Source organism: Danio aesculapii, chromosome 4, assembly GCF_903798145.1.
Source record: "Danio aesculapii chromosome 4, fDanAes4.1, whole genome shotgun sequence".
Taxonomy (NCBI): Eukaryota; Metazoa; Chordata; class Actinopteri; order Cypriniformes; family Danionidae; genus Danio; species Danio aesculapii.
The window spans coordinates 49706069-49724994 of record NC_079438.1 but is presented as its reverse complement, the minus strand read 5'-3'; the positions used below and the strand labels follow the sequence as shown (position 1 = coordinate 49724994).

Here is an 18926-nt window from a genome sequence, read left to right as displayed (position 1 = left end):
CAGGATGGATGAGTCTCTGGCTTCTACAGACCTATGATGACCATTTATTTCCAGCACAGGTTAAACCACAGCCAAACATTATGAGGACTGATCATTCATGATGCATGTAAAGCTTGATTAGTTATTAGGCAATATTGAGTGAATGATCATTAAAGTCTGTGTGAGCTAATGACTAAATACTTTTACATATTCAAATAACAGATGCACAAGATCAGACCGATGTGTTCAATTATGAATGAATGTCTAAAAATGTTCAGTTGTGCACTTTATTTTGAGCTTTGACATGAAATTGATAGTGGTCTATGTGTTTGGTTCATAACAGTACTTTACCTGTCCATGAGTGGATGTCCTTCATTACAGGCACTGTCTATCCACACGTCCCACAGCTCTGCTTTTGTTGATCGTATGACCCAAATATAGGGATGCACCGAAATGAAATTTTTGGCCGAAGCCGAATAATAATGAAATGCTTGGCCGAATACTGAACGCAGTGTTTCACATTTTTTCCATTTAGTTTGCCAATTTTTTCACCATTAAAATAATTAAATAGAAAAAATTAGCTTTTTACTATTTTGTGTTGCTTTTCAGAGAAATAAATCAAAAAACAAAAATACAATTTCAAAATATTTATTTAACTCTGAACATTTTTTTAACATTCCAGCAGAAAATATACAAACAAAGCACAATATAACTTAAAATAAATAAATGAGTAAAATAAAAAAATATTTTTATTTGGCCATCTTTGAAGCCCCCCTTCTTGAATAGCCTATGCTAGGCCTATAACCGACTGCTGAAAGAGTGTAACTGTATGTCTACAACAATAAATGTGCATTGAATAGTGCAAAACATGTGGATGAACCCACAACAAATGAATAAATGTCCTAGACATAAGCCTACTTAGCCTACTTCTTCAGGAAAAGTGGCAGGTTCTTCTTTATGAAAAGTAGCTTCTCTGCTTTCTCACATGAAAGTCGGTTCCTCTTCTCATCGATGACATGAGATGCAGCACTAAACAGTCTCTCGCTGTCGGTGCTTGTGCATGGAGCAGACAAGTACCTGCAGAATAGTTGAAATTTTTATTGCAGTTTTCTGAAAGTTGCTCATTTCAAAATGAACAATGTCTTCAAGGTAATGAAATGGTTGAAACCCAGTGTAGGCCTACTATTTTACTACACTATAAATAGTTACATTTTCACAAAATACATAATATAGGTAGTAACCACTTTACAATGTTTCCTTTTGTTAACATTATTGCATTAACCAACAATGAGCAATACATTTGTTATGGTATTTATTAATCTTCGTTAATGTAAGATAATAAAAAATATGTAGTTCACGTTAGTATAAGTGCATTAACAATTTTAACAAATAGGCCTACCACTTTTGATAGTTTTTAATTCAAAAATTAAAAATATGATACTTAATTTTAATACTGTATTAGTAAATGTTAACATTAAGATTAATAAATGCTTTAATAAGGGTTTTTCATTGTTAGTTAATGTTAAAAGTAGAAACTACTTATAAAGTGTTTCCATAATCCAAAATATAAATAAAATCTTCAATTAATTTCCCATAGAAGTAGCCTACCTGCATGCCATCTGCGCCAGGTCGGAAAAGCGGCCTTGATTGGTCCTCCAAAATTCGAGAGGGTTATTGCTTCTGGGGATGGGGACTTCTGAGAGATAACCTGTTGAGCGGTTGAGCTTGTCCTCTGTCTTGCAAATGGGTTGTTCTCTTGGAGGATCTCATCGAACATGTCAGACAGCAAGACTGTGCTCGGCTCATCTGTAGTACGAGCCCGTTTACTCTCTGCGCTGTTTTCATCTCCTGCGCTGTGCATCACCTGACCGTCTCAATCACCTAGCGGCTTTCCCAAGTCCAACTCGGCCTGGATCATTTCTCGTGTGCGCAGCTTTTTCCCCACATCCAAGTAATGATCTTTATATCGTGGATCAAGCACAGTCGCGATGCAGTACAGGGGTTCTGAGTCCACCTGACTAAATCGGGCGCTGACAGCTTCTAAGAGCGCACTTTTAGTTGTTTTCACTCCGTGGTCTGTTTCAGCCTCTTTGTTTAAAAGACGCTTTAGTGCTGCAAGTAAAGGTATGACGTCTGCCACAGATGCATCAGATGAGCTTATCTCTTTTGGTATCTGCTCAAAGGGGACGAGAAGAGAGAGAACGTTCTCGATTAACACCCACTGGTATGCGGTGAATGTCGCGGGCAGGTCATGATCTGGTATGTATGTAGCCAAGACTCTCTTTTGCGCAAAAAGGCTTTCCAGCATATAATATGTACTGTTCCACCTTGTGCTCACATCTTGTTGGAAACGTTTTTGTGGCATTCCGAACTGTTCTTGGATCAATTTGTAGGCGCGAATAGGCAAGCGGTGAATGTTTAAAATGGCCAACAATTTTCCTGCATATCGCTATTACATCTGCTATACTGCGCTCACTCAACAATCCCTCGTTGACCGCCAGTTGAATTGTGTGTGCCATACACCGTATGCCTTTCAGATCACTATCTTCCATGGCTTTAGCCATATTTCTTGCGTTGTCACTGACTACCGCATGTACTTTAGATTGGTCGATACGCCAAGTGTCAAACATGTTGGCGAACGCCTCAGATATGGCTACAGCTGTATGGGACCCTCTAAACTCTTGTGAGTGAAGCACAATCTGCCGAATATTCGGTGCGACCCCACCCAAACACATTCTTTATTTTGTAGAAGAGACACATAAACTGACTTCATTTCATGTGCTGTATCATTTGTTAAGGCACAGTTACAGCACAACATTAAAATACCAGATGGAATTATTGGTTTCTTTGCATTTTCAATGTTCAGTTATAGCTTATTCTGTCACTTACTGATGATATTGACCTTTCTTCTCAATTTCAAATGAAATGTTGTGATTTAGAGCATTTTAATTTTTGCTAATAATACTGACGATGAAAGACCAGTGTTTTAACTTTGTTTATTAAAGTGTTTAACTCAAGATTTGGGGCCGGTTGCACCAGCAGTGTATGAGAGCGAGATTAGTTTACACAGAGGAGTTCATAGTGATACTGAAGAATGATCTCCCTCCACTCACAGCCTTATTTACACTCAAATCTCAAATAGTTTTGGTTTGTAAAACAATAGTTCAACTGTTTTGTGTTTATTGTACCCATCATTTCAAATCAGAATCACTCATGACTGAGTTTTTCTCTCTGTTTTTTTCTCTTTCATGTGCAGCCTATTAAAATCATTTCAGGTTTAATGTTTGGATAACTTAATGTGTATTTCACCTGCATTCACATCACACACAGCAGGTATGTGTGTCGTCTGTTCTTGACTCACTGTAATGTTGTGATTTAATTTGCATTGGACATTGTGTACATGATATGTTGTGGTTTTCTTGGAGCAGCTGATATAAATGCAGAATTTTAAAGCAGTTTAACGATTTAAAGGCTTTTTTATTGGATATTACGTCATTCAATGCGACTACGCATTACTTTACAGAGAGCTTACGGCCTACTAACTATGTTCTGCCTTTAAGAGCATGTGGTGCAACCGGAGTAAGAACAGATTTAGTTACAAACTAGCTAGTGGTTACTAAGCCTCTAGTGTGCACTTTATGTTCCAGCTCAAGCAATAGCATACCAACAGCTGGTGCAACCCTACCACTGATCTATACAGAAGGACCCCTACTCTAGTGGAGTAAACCTGACTTTCAATCATCACAACAAATGAAAACAAATTTGTTATCCTGACCAACTAACAATTTCTGGACAAAAACTTTCAGCAAGTCTGATACAGTTTAGGAAACGAACCCTGCTATATTGATAAACTAATTCAAACTTACTATGCAAAACACAACTAACATGAAAAAACAGTTGTTTATAGTGAGTAAATACTGTAGTGATTTTGAACCATACTATAGTAAACTGAATTAATCTGTTGGAGTAATATTAAAGTTCATATGATAATACAACAACCAGATATAAACGAGTGACCCTGTACTAAGATTAACTCAGCGCATTCTCTACAGCTATAGGGTAAATTACATTACTATACACCAGTTTACTGTAGTAAAAATTAGAGTGTACTACAGTATTTGTTAGAGTTTATCAGTCCACTGTAGTTAATGCTGTACTATAATATATTCAGTATAATAAACTTTACTATTCTGTGTTTAAAAAAACACCACAGTAATTACTTTAAATTACTATAGTATTATTTCTGAAAAGCACTATTAATGAATAGTTACGTACCATTGAGCTGCGTGACAGGTGATTGCAGCATTTTATCTGGACCGTGTGTGTCAGTTTGATTGGCTGTTGTGCTGAAATATCTGCCTTTGACTGATTTTGACAATAATATTGATTTTCTTATTGATCATGTCATTGCAGGATCTGTCGGTTAAACGGTTTTGGTGTTGTCGTGGGAACAGGCGACCGTTATCAAGCGTCATGATGTCAAGGTGTGACGCTTACGCCGCCTAGTGGACCTGATGGAGAACTGCGTTTGCTAGCTTTACTCCATTACTTTGAATGTGGTCTGGGCAAAATAATTTGACGAGACGCAAGTGTGAAAATTGGAGATTCATATTCATAAATTGGCATCTAATCTAACTAATCGATGATTTATTCAGGAGCAGAATTATGTGGTGTGAACGCATCAAAAACTGGACAAAATATCTTCTAGTACTCTTTTAATGCGTCTTGGTGTCAAGTTTGTTTCACTTCTGTCTTTGGTAATGTTAATCACTAATTTAAGTTGCTGAATCACTGTTGGCTGATCTAAGCAGCATTTGTAGAAAACTTTGACTGATTACTGAATGCATACGACATGTTTAAACAAATAAAGTGTGCGTTATATAAAGACTATTAAACATTTGTTTGCGTTTCACAGATCAGTGTTTCAGCTCCATCTTGTGGACAATAAGTGGATCTGCATTAATACATTAAACTGAATTACAAAGACATGTTTTCCATTAGGAGAAATCCTGATCCTGAAGATCCACTTTCCAGAGTGAAACTCCAACCTGATTAAAACACCTGAGGCTGTTAATTAAGCACTTTCAGCAAACGAGAAGCTTCAAGGCAAATGTGTGACAAACTCTGTAATTCAAGTGATAATAATAAAAGATTTATTTGACTAAACTGATGATGCTTTTACAAATGATGTAAGTGTTTTCACTGTGAGTTTGATTTAATAAAAAGTATTTTAAAAGTATTTTTGGTTTTCAGTATTCACTTCAGTAAACTTATTTGATAATTTTTTCAATTATTAGTGCATGTGACAATTTATAATCATCTAAAAAGTCCCACTTTTTAATGTGATTGATAAATCTCATGAACCATCACAAACTCTGTGGTGCTGCGTATAATTGTTGACATGAAACTCCATGAAACTAAAAAAAAACAATCCACAATTATGGAGTTTTCAACATGCACAATAAATATACTCAAACTCGACTGACTCTCTGATTACAGATATGAAGCGTGAATTGTTTTCCTCTGCATCACAAAGCTTGTAACAGTTTGATGATAGCTGTTATGTGTCGTTTGTTTATTTTTCTTAAATACAACATTAGCAAAGGTGGGATTGAACCCCGGTCACACAGATTGCAAAACTAGTGTTTATGCGCTTGAACCACTAAATCATGAGCACAGTTCCCACTCCCATTAACCTTAAATATATTGCAATCAATGCTACAGCTGTGTCGATAAATTTAAATGACTTATACTTAAATCAAGCACAACACATATGTCACTAACTCTGTGGTGCAGAGGATAATCATTCACTCTAGGCATGTTCAAGAACGTAGATACTTAGGTTCGTCTCCCGCCCTTGCTGAAGTGAAAAGTTTGTAAATAAATGTTACACTAAGGAATCACTGTGAAAACAAAGATGCTAAATCCTGTTCTGTCTCTGTGGTGTGGAGGATAAACGCTCACTCTTTGCATATTTATACTGTAGAGTTGTGGGTTCAAATCCCTCTCTTGCTAAAGTGAAATGTATTGTAATTAATGCTTAAGCTTCAGTAAAAACAAGAATCACTCTGAAAACAAACACCATAATCAGCACTACCGCTGTGGCGCAGAGGATAACTTCTTGCTCTTTGAATATTTTATAACACAGAGACGTGGGTTCAAATTCCACTCTTGCTAATGTGAAATGTTTTGTAATTAATGCTTTGGCTGAAGTGAAAACAAAAATCACTCTGTAAACGGTCCAGCTGAAATCATCTTTTCCACTTTGGTCCAGAGGATAACTGTTCACTGTTTGTGCATTTTATAGTGCAGAGTCAGGGGTTCGAATCCCACTATTGCTAAAGTGAAGAGTGTTGAAATCAATACATAAGCTGTCGTGAAAAAAGAATCACACTGAAAGCAAACACCTGCTGTTGTCGCTACCTCTGTGGTACAGTGGATAATGAGTTGCTCTTTGCTTGTTTTTTAACGCAGAGATGTGGGTTCGAATCCCACTCTTGCAAACATTACATTGTAACTGCAGTCTAACCTTCAGCTGAAAACCAACAATTGCTGAATAACCCCTGTGGTCTAGTGGTTGAAGAATTAACTATCAAACAAGAGAGCCTATGTTCGAATCTTGCTAGTAATAAAATTTTTCTGCATTCACCATAAACAGATCAATAAAACCCCATTTAAGACGCAGATGAACTACACAGACCAAATGGGTGAGTAGATAAAGAGTTCAGCTTTCATCTTGGAGATCGGGGTTCGAATCTAACTTATGTTTATGTTAAACTGTTGTCAAAAGAAAGACAAAATTGCGCGAAGTACAGCTCTCAGTGTGAAAGTCACGATGGCACTAGTGGCAAACACCGTTGGTTGCGGACAAGGTTACCGTTGAGGCATGGGCTCAAATCCCACCAAAGACAGCTGTGAACACAGCAGAGTACCTGGGGCGGTACAACATAAGAGGCGGATACCGGAAACAAACTGAGGCGGCAAGAGATAAGAGGCGAATACCGGAAACAATCTGAGGCGGCAAGAGATAAAAGGCGGATACTGGAAATAATCTGAGGTAGTGATACGGAATGGCAAGACGGATCGGTAACAATGAAACACGGACCAGAAACATACCTGCGGTGGTAAAAGAGATGGAAGGCTGGACTGAAAGGTGGGCGTGACAAACATGAAAGAGGCGTGGCTGAGAGAGAAGGGTGGAGCCGAGGAGGAGGAGTGGTGAGAGAAGGAGGAGCAAAGAAAAAAAACGCCAAAATTTTTTTTTTGAACCCCAAAAACGGCCTAAAATGAGCTCTCTAGAAAAGTTTAGTATCAGCGTGGTGATTCGAACCCACGTCTTGTGTGGTGGCCTTGGATCTCTAACCCTTTGCTCTGACCACTAGGCCATCACTAGACATAACATGAAGTGTTCTTTTGGTTATTTTGATGTTACCCACGTGTGCCACAGTTTAAAAAAAAAAAAAAGGCCAAATGAACACAATAAACCATTTCAATAAAATAACTATTCGTTTTTGTAAATATGAACATTTAGTAATATATAAATCTTACGTCTTTCAGTCAGATTTTCAAATTTAGAGTCTAAAAGCTTTTTCTCTAATTAAATTACTTTTTTAATGTGTCAAAACTGTATTTTAAAACAAAATTAAGAATATGAAAACAATTAAAAACAATAAAATCATTAAATTAAGTTTAAATATTTACAATCTATTAAAATATATTGACTATAAATAACTATAAAAGTCTTTCACATATTTTAATAAAATCATATCACAATATATTAATAATTAAAAGTCTTTAAATGTTAAAACACACAGCAGGAACTCACTTCTAAAAGAATGAATACTGTGTGACTCACATGCTGTTGAAGTCGAGGTCAGTTAATGAATCCCTCCTGCCGTCTGGTGCATGAAGGGTCCTTCACTTCATTCTGTCTAACGATAACCTGAGGTCAAGGTTATGGCCTTCAAACTGTCTTTGTGTTTCAGCGATAGCAAGCCTATAACATACACAAGAACAAGACAAATGCTATTGATTGTTCTGTTTTTGCAGTACAAATCATATTGCATAAAAAGGAAATAACAAAAATAATACAGTATATAACAATAAAACTATTTAAGACGATTTTAAATGTAATATCAAAATATTATAGCACTTTAGATCTACACATCACCTACATACAAAGACAACAGACACACAAAAATACTAATAACCGTAAGAGAATATCATACAGAGCAGCAAAAGAGCATCATGTCAAGTCTGTGATAAACCTCCATTAACGACCAGACTGCCTTAATACATGCTCATGTTGTCAAATAAAAGAAACACTGTGAAAATAACCCCATTAAAATGACAACATTGTGACATATGTTTATCTAAATAAACTGACCTGCTCAGCCATGGGAGAAGAAACATTCACTCATTCATTCAAACAATATAAACAAACAAACAAACAATATAAACGTTACTTACAGGTCACTGTATTGGCACGGTGTTCCTGCACTTTACGGTTCGGCTTGTTTATGTGCTGTTTACAGATATTATAATGAAATCACGGAGCTGTCAGGATTTGTGTTTATGTGTTGTATCATCAAGCCTCATGCTGTCAAACACCTGAAGCTGCGGGTCAGACTGAACGTGAAGCAATAGGCGCCGCCTAGTGGACCGGATGGAGAACTGCGCTACAGTTTACAACACACGAGTAATATTGTAGGTTTAACACGCTTAAAATTATTATTTTAATAGTTTAATGTCAAATTCCAATCACAGACTCAGAAGGTCTTCATAATGCATTTAAAAACACGTTAATGCTCAAGAAAAAGTGCCTATTAAACTTGTGAATAGGTGATCCTCAGGTCCCTCCTGTGGTCAATAGGTGTATCCGCATTAATGAAATAAACACAAGGTGGACGGAGAGTCAGTCGCGTGAACACTGAAGAGAGATTAAGGAGATTTAAACACATTCTAGGATATTTTACAACACATTTGACTTTGTGAGTGTCTCGGCCAGCAGAAGATCGAGATCAGCTTTAACCTGATGGAGTAAAACAGATGAACTGGAAAGCTCATGTAAACACTCGCAGCAATGAATGGACAATCCTCCGAGACTCTGGGTAAAGTAGATGTGCGTTTGACTTGATTTATTTACATGCACGTGCGCCGCTGTTGTTCACTGTTGAAGTGTTTTGCTGTGTCTTGTTTGCAGAATCAACCATCATTTATATCAATGCTGCTGGAATCTGCAAACAATTCCAGACCAGCAGGATTTTGTGCTTTTACCATCCAGTTACCACCACACCAATCCCACAGAGAAATCTGACATCGCAATGCATGAAAATGACCCATATGACATTCAAGTTTCAGATGTTCATATATGGATTTTTTAGCACTGCTTTTAATAAAAGGAGATTGCCAATGTGTCTTCGGCTAAAATGCCTAACTCTGGGTATCTGGTGGTAGAGTGGTTGAATTGCTCCAGATCCTCTCTCATATGTTCATATATGCTCAGGTCTCCATATAAGGTAGAAGGCAACACATTACAAGTAAAACTCACCAGGACATTGCAGTTTCTATTAAAACCATTGCAATTTGCATTATAACCATTTAACTCTTACTAATTCTCTAGCAATCTCATTATTTTCCCAGTGTGATCTTGAAGGAGAAGTTTAACCTCAGATTGTTCAAGATATAATTTTTTATTCGTAAAAACTGTACATCCCACATTTTTCACACTATCCATTTAAACAAATGTTTATATCTCCAAAAAAAAGTTAAATGTCATTGCCACTTGATGCATATTCATTCAGTTCAGTAATACAGGCTGCAGCATGTGCTTTATAAATCAGTGTTAAGTTAAAGTATGAAGAATTAAGTTAAATATAATTTCACTTTTGTTCATCATGAAGATCTCGGCTCAAGAGTTTTTACTGAACGGCTCTTCCTCTGCTTCAGTAATGAAGATGTAAAGCTCTGAGTCTCTGGATGGTTCAGGATGGATGAGTCTCTGGCTTCTACAGACCTATGATGACCATTTATTTCCAGCACAGGTTAAACCACAGCCAAACATTATAAGGACTGATCATTCATGATGCATGTAAAGCTTGATTATTTATTTAGGCAATATTGAGTGAATGATCAATAAAGTCTGTGTGAGCTAATGACTAAATACTTTTACATATTCAAATAACAGATGCACAAGATCAGACCGATGTGTTCAATTATGAATGAATGTCTAAAAATGTTCAGTTGTGCCACTTTATTTTGAGCTTTGACATGAAATTGATAGTGGTCTATGTGTTTGGTTCATAACAGTACTTTACCTGTCCATGAGTAGATGTCCTTCATTACAGGCACTGTCTATCCACACGTCCCACAGCTCTGCTTTTGTTGATCGTATGACCCAAATATAGGGATGCACCGAAATGAAATTTTTGGCCGAAGCCGAATAATAAGGAAATGCTTGGTCGAATACTGAACGCAGTGTTTCGCATTTTTTTCCCATTTAGTTTGCCAATTTTTTCACCATTAAAATAATTAAATAGAAAAAATTTGCTTTTTACTATTTTGTGTTGCTTTTCAGAGAAATAAATCAAAAAACAAAAATACAATTTCAAAATATTTATTTAACTCTGAACATTTTTTTAACATTCCAGCAGAAAATATACAAACAAAGCACAATAAAACTTAAAATAAATAAATGAGTAAAATAAAAAATATTTTTATTTGGCCATCTTTGAAGCCCCCCTTCTTGAATAGCCTATGCTAGGCCTATAACCGACTGCTGAAAGAATGTAACTGTATGTCTACAACAATAAATGTGCATTGAACATGTGTATTTCACCTGCATTCACATCACACAAAGCAGGTATGTGTGTCGTCTGTTCTTGACTCACTGTAATGTTGTGATTTAATTTGCATTGGACATTGTGTACATGATATGTTGTGGTTTTCTTGGAGCAGCTGATATAAATGCAGAATTTTAAAGCAGTTTAACGATTTAAAGGCTTTTTATTGGATATTACGTCATTCAATGCAACTACGCATTACTTTACCGAGAGCTTACGGCCTACTAACTATGTTCTGCCTTTAAGAGCATGTGGTGCAACCGAAGTAAAAACAAATTTAGTTACAAACTAGCTAGTGGTTACTAAGCCTCTAGTGTGCACTTTATGTTCCAGCTCAAGCAATAGCATACCAACAGCTGGTGCAACCCTACCACTGATCTATACAGAAGGACCCCTACTCTAGTGGAGTAAACCTGACTTTCAATCATCACAACAAATGAAAACAAATTTGTTATCCTGACCAACTAACAATTTCTGGACAAAAACTTTCAGCAAGTCTGATTCAGTTTAGTAAACGAACCCTGCTATATTGATAAACTAATTCAAACTTACTATGCAAAACATAACTAACATGAAAAAACAGTTGTTTATAGTGAGTAAATACTGTAGTGATTTTGAACCATACTATAGTAAACTGAATTAATCTGTTGGAGTAATTTTAAAGTTCATATGATAATACAACAACCAGATATAAACGAGTGACCCTGTACTAAGATTAACTCAGCACATTCTCTACAGCTATAGGGTAAATTACATTACTATACACCAGTTTACTGTGGTAAAAATTAGAGTGTACTACAGTATTTGTTAGAGTTTATCAGTCCACTGTAGTTAATGCTGTACTATAATATATTCAGTATAATAAACTTTACTATTCTGTGTTTAAAAAACACCACAGTAATTACTTTAAATTACTATAGTATTATTTCTGAAAAGCACTATTAATGAATAGTTATGTACCATTGAGCTGCGTGACAGGTGATTGCAGCATTTTATCTGGACCGTGTGTGTCAGTTTGATTGGCTGTTGTGCTGAAATATCTGCCTTTGACTGATTTTGACAGTAATATTGATTTTCTTATTGATCGTGTCATTGCAGGATCTGTCGGTTAAACGGTTTTGGTGTTGTCGTGGGAACAGGCGACCGTTATCAAGCGTCATGATGTCAAGGTGTGACGCTTACGCCGCCTAGTGGACCTGATGGAGAACTGCGTTTGCTAGCTTTACTCATTACTTTGAATGTGCTCTGGGCAAAATAATTTGACGAGACGCAAGTGTGAAAATTGGAGATTCATATTCATAAATTGGCATCTAATCTATGATTTATTCAGGAGCAGAATCATGTGGTGTGAACGCATCAAAAACTGGACAAAATATCTTCTAGTACTCTTTTAATGCGTCTTGGTGTCAAGTTTGTTTCACTTCTGTCTTTGGTAATGTTAATCACTAATTTAAGTTGCTGAATCACTGTTGGCTGATCTAAGCAGCATTTGTAGAAAACTTTGACTGAATGCTGAATGCATACGACATGTTTAAACAAATAAAGTGTGCGTTATATAATGAATATTAAACATTTGTTTGCGTTTCACAGATCAGTGTTTCAGCTCCATCTTGTGGACAATAAGTGGATCTGCATTAATACATTAAACTGAATTACAAAGACATGTTTTCCATTAGGAGAAATCCTGATCCTGAAGATCCACTTTCCAGAGTGAAACTCCAACCTGATTAAAACACCTGAGGCTGTTAATTAAGCACTTTCAGCAAACGAGAAGCTTCAAGGCAAATGTGTGACAAACTCTGTAATTCAAGTGATGATAATAAAAGATTTATTTGACTAAACTGATGATGCTTTTACAAATGATGTAAGTGTTTTCACTGTGAGTTTGATTTAATAAAAAGTATTTTAAAAGTATTTTTGGTTTTCAGTATTCACTTCAGTAAACTTATTTGATAATATTTTTTTTCAATTATTAGTGCATGTGACAATTTATAATCATCTAAAAAGTCCCACTTTTTAATGTGATTGATAAATCTCATGAACCATCACAAACTCTGTGGTGCTGCGTATAATTGTTGACATGAAACTCCATGAAACTAAAAAAAACAATCCACAATTATGGAGTTTTCAACATGCACAATAAATATACTCAAACTCGACTGACTCTCTGATTACAGATATGAAGGGTGAATTGTTTTGCTCTGCATCACAAAGCTTGTAACAGTTTGATGATAGCTGTTATGTGTCGTTTGTTTATTTTTCTTAAATACAACATTAGCAAAGGTGGGATTGAACCCCGGTCACACAGATAGCAAAACTAGTGATTAAGCGCTTGAACCACTAAATCATGAGCACAGTTCCCACTCCCATTAACCTTAAATATATTGTAATCAATGCTACAGCTGTGTCGATAAATTTAAATGACTTATACTGAAATCAAGCACAACACATATGTCACTAACTCTGTGGTGCAGAGGATAATCATTCACTCTAGGCATGTTCAAGAACGTAGAGACTTAGGTTCGTCTCCTGCTCTTGCTGAAGTGAAAAGTTTGTAAATAAATGTTACACTAAGGAATCACTGTGAAAACAAAGATGCTAAAACCTATTCTCTCTCTGTGGTGTGGAGGATAACCGTTCACTCTTTGCATATTTATACTGTAGAGTTGTGGGTTCAAATCCCTCTCTTGCTAAAGTGAAATGTATTGTAATTAATGCTTAAGCTTCAGTAAAAACAAGAATCACTCTGAAAACAAACACCATAATCAGCACTACCGCTGTGGCGCAGAGGATAACTTCTTGCTCTTTGAATATTTTATAACACAGAGACGTGGGTTCAAATTCCACTCTTGCTAATGTGAAATGTTTTGTAATTAATGCTTTGGCTGAAGTGAAAACAAAAATCACTCTGTAAACGGTCCAGCTGAAATCATCTTTTCCACTTTGGTCCAGAGGATAACTGTTCACTGTTTGTGCATTTTATAGTGCAGAGTCAGGGGTTCGAATCCCACTATTGCTAAAGTAAAGAGTGTTGAAATCAATACATAAGCTGTCGTGAAAAAAGAATCACACTGAAAGCAAACACCTGCTGTTGTCACTGCCTCTGTGGTACAGTGGATAATGAGTTGCTCTTTGCTTGTTTTTTAACGCAGAGATGCGGGTTCGAATCCCACTCTTGCAAACATTACATTGTAACTGCAGTCTAACCTTCAGCTGAAAACCGAAAATTGCTGAATAACCTCTGTGGTCTAGTGGTTGAAGAATTGACTATCAAACAAGAGAGCCTATGTTCGACTCTTGCTAGTCTTAAAATTTTTCTGCATTCACCATAAACAGATCAATAAAACCCCATTTAAGACGCAAATTGATTACACAGACCAAATGGGTGAGTGGATAAAGAGTTCAGCTTTCATCTTGGAGATCGGGGTTCGAATCCAACTTATCTTTATGTTAAACTGTTGTCAAAAGAAAGACAAAATTGCGCGAAGTACAGCTCTCAGTGTGAAAGTCACGATGGCACTAGTGGCAAACACCGTTGGTTGCGGACAAGGTTACCGTTGAGGCATGGGCTCAAATCCCACCAAAGACAGCTGTGAACACAGCACAGTACCTGGGGCGGTACAACATAAGAGGCGGATACCGGAAACAAACTGAGGCGGCAAGAGATAAGAGGCGGTTACCGGAAACAATCTGAGGCGGCAAGAGATAAGCGGCGGATACCGGAAACGATCTGAGACAGCAAGAGATAAGAGGCGGATACTGAAAATAAACTGAGGGACTGATACGGAATGGCAAGATGGATCAGTGACAATGAAACACGGACCAGAAACATACCTGCGGTGGTAAAAGAGATGGAAGGCTGGACTGAGAAGTGGGCGTGACAAAGATGAGAGAGGCGTGGCTGAGAGAGAAGGGTAGAGCAGCGGCCGGTGAGGAGGAGGAGCGGTGAGAGAAGGAGGAGCAAAGAAAAAAAAAAAGCCAAAACTTTTTTTGAACCCCAAAAACGGCCTAAAATGAGCTTTCTAGAAAAGTTTAGTATCAGCGTGGTGATTCGAACCCACGTCTTGTGTGATGGCCTTGGACCTCTAACCCTTTGCTCTGACCACTAGGCCATCACTAGACATAACATGAAGTGTTCTTTTGGTTATTTTGATGTTACCCACGTGTGCCACAGTTTAAAAAAAAAAAAAAAAAGGCCAAATGAACACAATAAACCATTTCAATAAAATAACTATTAGTTTTTGTAAATATGAACATTTAGTAATATATAAATCTTACGTCTTTCAGTCGGATTTTCAAATTTTAACTCTAAAAAAGTAATTTAATTTTAGAAAAAGCTTTTAATGTGCCAAAACTGTATTTTAAAACAAAATTAAGAATATGAAAACAATTAAAAACATTAAAATCATTAAGTTTAAATATTTACAATCTATTAAAATATATTGACTATAAATAACTATAAAAGTCTTTCACATATTTAATAAAATCATATCACAATATATTAATAATTAAAAGTCTTTAAATGTTAAAACACACAGCAGGAACTCACTTCTAAAAGAACGAATACTGTGTGACTCACATGCTGTTGAAGTCGAGGTGAGTTAATGAATCCCTCCTGCCGTCTGGTGCATGAAGGGTCCTTCACTTCATTCTGTCTAACGATAACCTGAGGTCAAGGTTAAGGCCTTCAAACTGTCTTTGTGTTTCAGCGATAGCAAGCCTATAACATACACAAGAACAAGACAAATGCTATTGATTGTTCTGTTTTTGCAGTACAAATCATATTGCATGAAAAGGAAATAACAAAATAATACAGTATATAATAATAAAACTATTTAAGACGATTTTAAATGTAATATCAAAATATTATAGCACTTTAGATCTACACATCACCTATATACAAAGACAACAGACACACAAAAATACTAATAACAGCAAGAGAATATCATACAGAGCAGCAATAGAGCATCATGTCAAGTCTGTGATAAACCTCCATTAAGGACCAGACTGTCTTAATACATACTCATGTTGTCAAATAAATGAAACACTGTGAAAATAACCCCATTAAAATGACAAAATTGTGACTTAAATGTTTATCTAAATAAACTGACCTGCTCAGCCATGGGAGAAGAAACATTCACTCATTCATTCAAACAATATAAACAAACATACAAACAAACAATATAAACGTTACTTACAGGTCACTGTATTGTCACTGTGTTCCTGCACTTTACGGTTCGGCTTGTTTATGTGCTGTTTACAGATATTATAATGAAATCACGGAGCTGTCAGGATTTGTGTTTATGTGTTGTATCATCAAGCCTCATGCTGTCAAACACCTGAAGCTGCGGTTCAGACTGAACGTGAAGCAATAGGCGCCGCCTAGTGGAGCGGATGGAGAACTGCGCTACAGTTTACAACACACGAGTAATATTGTAGGTTTAACACGCTTAAAATTATTATTTTAATAGTTTAATGTCAAATTCCAATCACAGACTCAGAAGGTCTTCATAATACATTTAAAAACACGTTAATGCTCAAGAAAAAGTGCCTATTAAACTTGTGAATAGGTGATCCTCAGGTCCCTCCTGTGGTCAATCGGTGTATCCGCATTAATGAAATAAACACAAGGTGGACGGAGAGTCAGTCGCGTGAACACTGAAGAGAGATTAAGGAGATTTAAACACATTCTAGGATATTTTACAACACATTTGACTTTTGTGAGTGTCTCGGCCAGCAGAAGATCGAGATCAGCTTTAACCTGGTGTAAAACAGATGAACTGGAAAGCTCATGTAAACACTCGCAGCAATGAATGGACAATCCTCCGAGACTCTGGGTAAAGTAGATGTGCGTTTGACTTGATTTATTTACATGCACGTGCGCCGCTGTTGTTCACTGTTGAAGTGTTTTGCTGTGTCTTGTTTGCAGAATCAACCATCATTTATATCAATGCTGCTGGAATCTGCAAACAATTCCAGACCAGCAGGATTTTGTGCTTTTACCATCCAGTTACCACCACACCAATCCCACAGAGAAATCTGACATGGCAATGCATGAAAATGACCCATATGACAATCAAGTTTCAGATGTTCATATATGGATATTTTAGCACTGCTTTTAATAAAAGGAGATTGCCAATGTGTCTTCGGCTAAAATGCCTAACTCTGGGTATCTGGTGGTAGAGGGGTTGAATTGCTCCAGATCCTCTCTCATATGTTCATATATGCTCAGGTCTCCATATAAGGTAGAAGGCAACACATTACAAGTAAAACTCACCAGGACATTGCAGTTTCTATTAAAACCAGTGCAATTTGCATTATAACCATTTAACTCTTACTAATTCTCTAGCAATCTCATTATTTTCCCAGTGTGATCTGAAGGAGAAGTTTAACCTCAGATTGTTCAAGATATAATTTTTTTATTCGTAAAACGGTACATCACACATTTATTTCACACTATCCATTTAAACAAATGTTTATATCTCCAAAACAAGTTAAATGTCATTGCCACTTGATGCATATTCATTCAGTTCAGTAATACAGGCTGCAGCATGTGCTTTATAAATCAGTGTTAAAAGTTAAAGTATGAAGATTAAGTTAAATATAATTTCACTTTTGTTCATCATGAAGATCTCGGCTCAAGAGTTTTTACTGAACGGCTCTTCCTCTGCTTCAGTAATGAAGATGTAAAGCTCTGAGTCTCTGGATGGTTCAGGATGGATGAGTCTCTGGCTTCTACAGACCTATGATGACCATTTATTTCCAGCACAGGTTAAACCACAGCCAAACATTATAAGGACTGATCATTCATGATGCATGTAAAGCTTGATTAGTTATTTAGGCAATATTGAGTGAATGATCATTAAAGTCTGTGTGAGCTAATGACTAAATACTTTTACATATTCAAATAACAGATGCACAAGATCAGACCGATGTGTTCAATTATGAATGAATGTCTAAAAATGTTCAGTTGTGCTACTTTATTTTGAGCTTTGACATGAAATTGATAGTGGTCTATGTGTTTGGTTCATAACAGTACTTTACCTGTCCATGAGTGGATGTCCTTCATTACAGGCACTGTCTATCCACACGTCCCACAGCTCTGCTTTTGTTGATCGCATGACCCAAATATAGGGATGCACCGAAATGAAATTTTTGGCCGAAGCCGAATAATAAGGAAATGCTTGGCCGAATACTGAACGCAGTGTTTCGCATTTTTTTTTCCATTTAGTTTGCCAATTTTTTCACCATTAAAATAATTAAATAGAAAAAATTGGCTTTTTACTATTTTGTGTTGCGTTTCAGAGAAATAAATCAAAAAACAAAAATACAATTTCAAAATATTTATTTAACTCTGAACATTTTTTAACATTCCAGCAGAAAATATACAAACAAAGCACAATATAACTTAAAATAAATAAATGAGTAAAATAAAAAAATATTTTTATTTGGCCATCTTTGAAGCCCCCCTTCTTGAATAGCCTATGCTAGGCCTATAACCGACTGCTGAAAGAATGTAACTGTATGTCTACAACAATAAATGTGCATTGAACATGTGTATTTCACCTGCATTCACATCACACACAGCAGGTATGTGTGTCGTCTGTTCTTGACTCACTGTAATGTTGTCATTTAATTTGCATTGGACATTGTGTACATGATATGTTGTGGTTTTCTTGGAGCAGCTGATATAAATGCAGAATTTTAAAGCAGTTTAACGATTTAAAGGCTTTTTATTGGATATTACGTCATTCAATGCAACTACGCATTACTTTACCGAGAGCTTACGGCCTACTAACTCTGTTCTGCCTTTAAGAGCATGTGGTGCAACAGAAGTAAGAACAAATTTAGTTACAAACAAGCTAGTGGTTACTAAGCCTCTAGTGTGCACTTTATGTTCCAGCTCAAGCAATAGCATACCAACAGCTGGTGCAACCCTACCACTGATTCTATACAGAAGGACCCCTACTCTGGTGGAGTAAACCTGACTTTCAATCATCACAACAAATGAAATCAAATTTGTTATCCTGACCAACTAACAATTTCTGGACAAAAACTTTCAGCAAGTCTGATACAGTTTAGGAAACGAACCCTGCTATATTGATA

General features: G+C 36.4%; 1 long non-coding RNA gene across 2 annotated transcripts in view; it reads right to left on the bottom strand.

Moving 5' to 3' along the window:
* The window catches only part of LOC130223207 (uncharacterized), a 54376-nt gene extending 38231 nt beyond the window's left edge, over nt 1-16145 (bottom strand). The window contains exons 1-3 of one of the 2 annotated variants that reach the window (XR_008836621.1): nt 16019-16145; nt 15400-15540; nt 7835-7975 (exon numbers count right to left, since the gene is read on the bottom strand). This is a non-coding gene — a long non-coding RNA (uncharacterized LOC130223207). Of the gene's footprint in view, nt 1-7834; nt 7976-8448; nt 8596-15399; nt 15541-16018 lie in introns of those variants that run through there. The other variant, XR_008836623.1, reaches the window with a different exon arrangement.
* Between the last annotated feature and the right edge of the window lie 2781 nt (nt 16146-18926).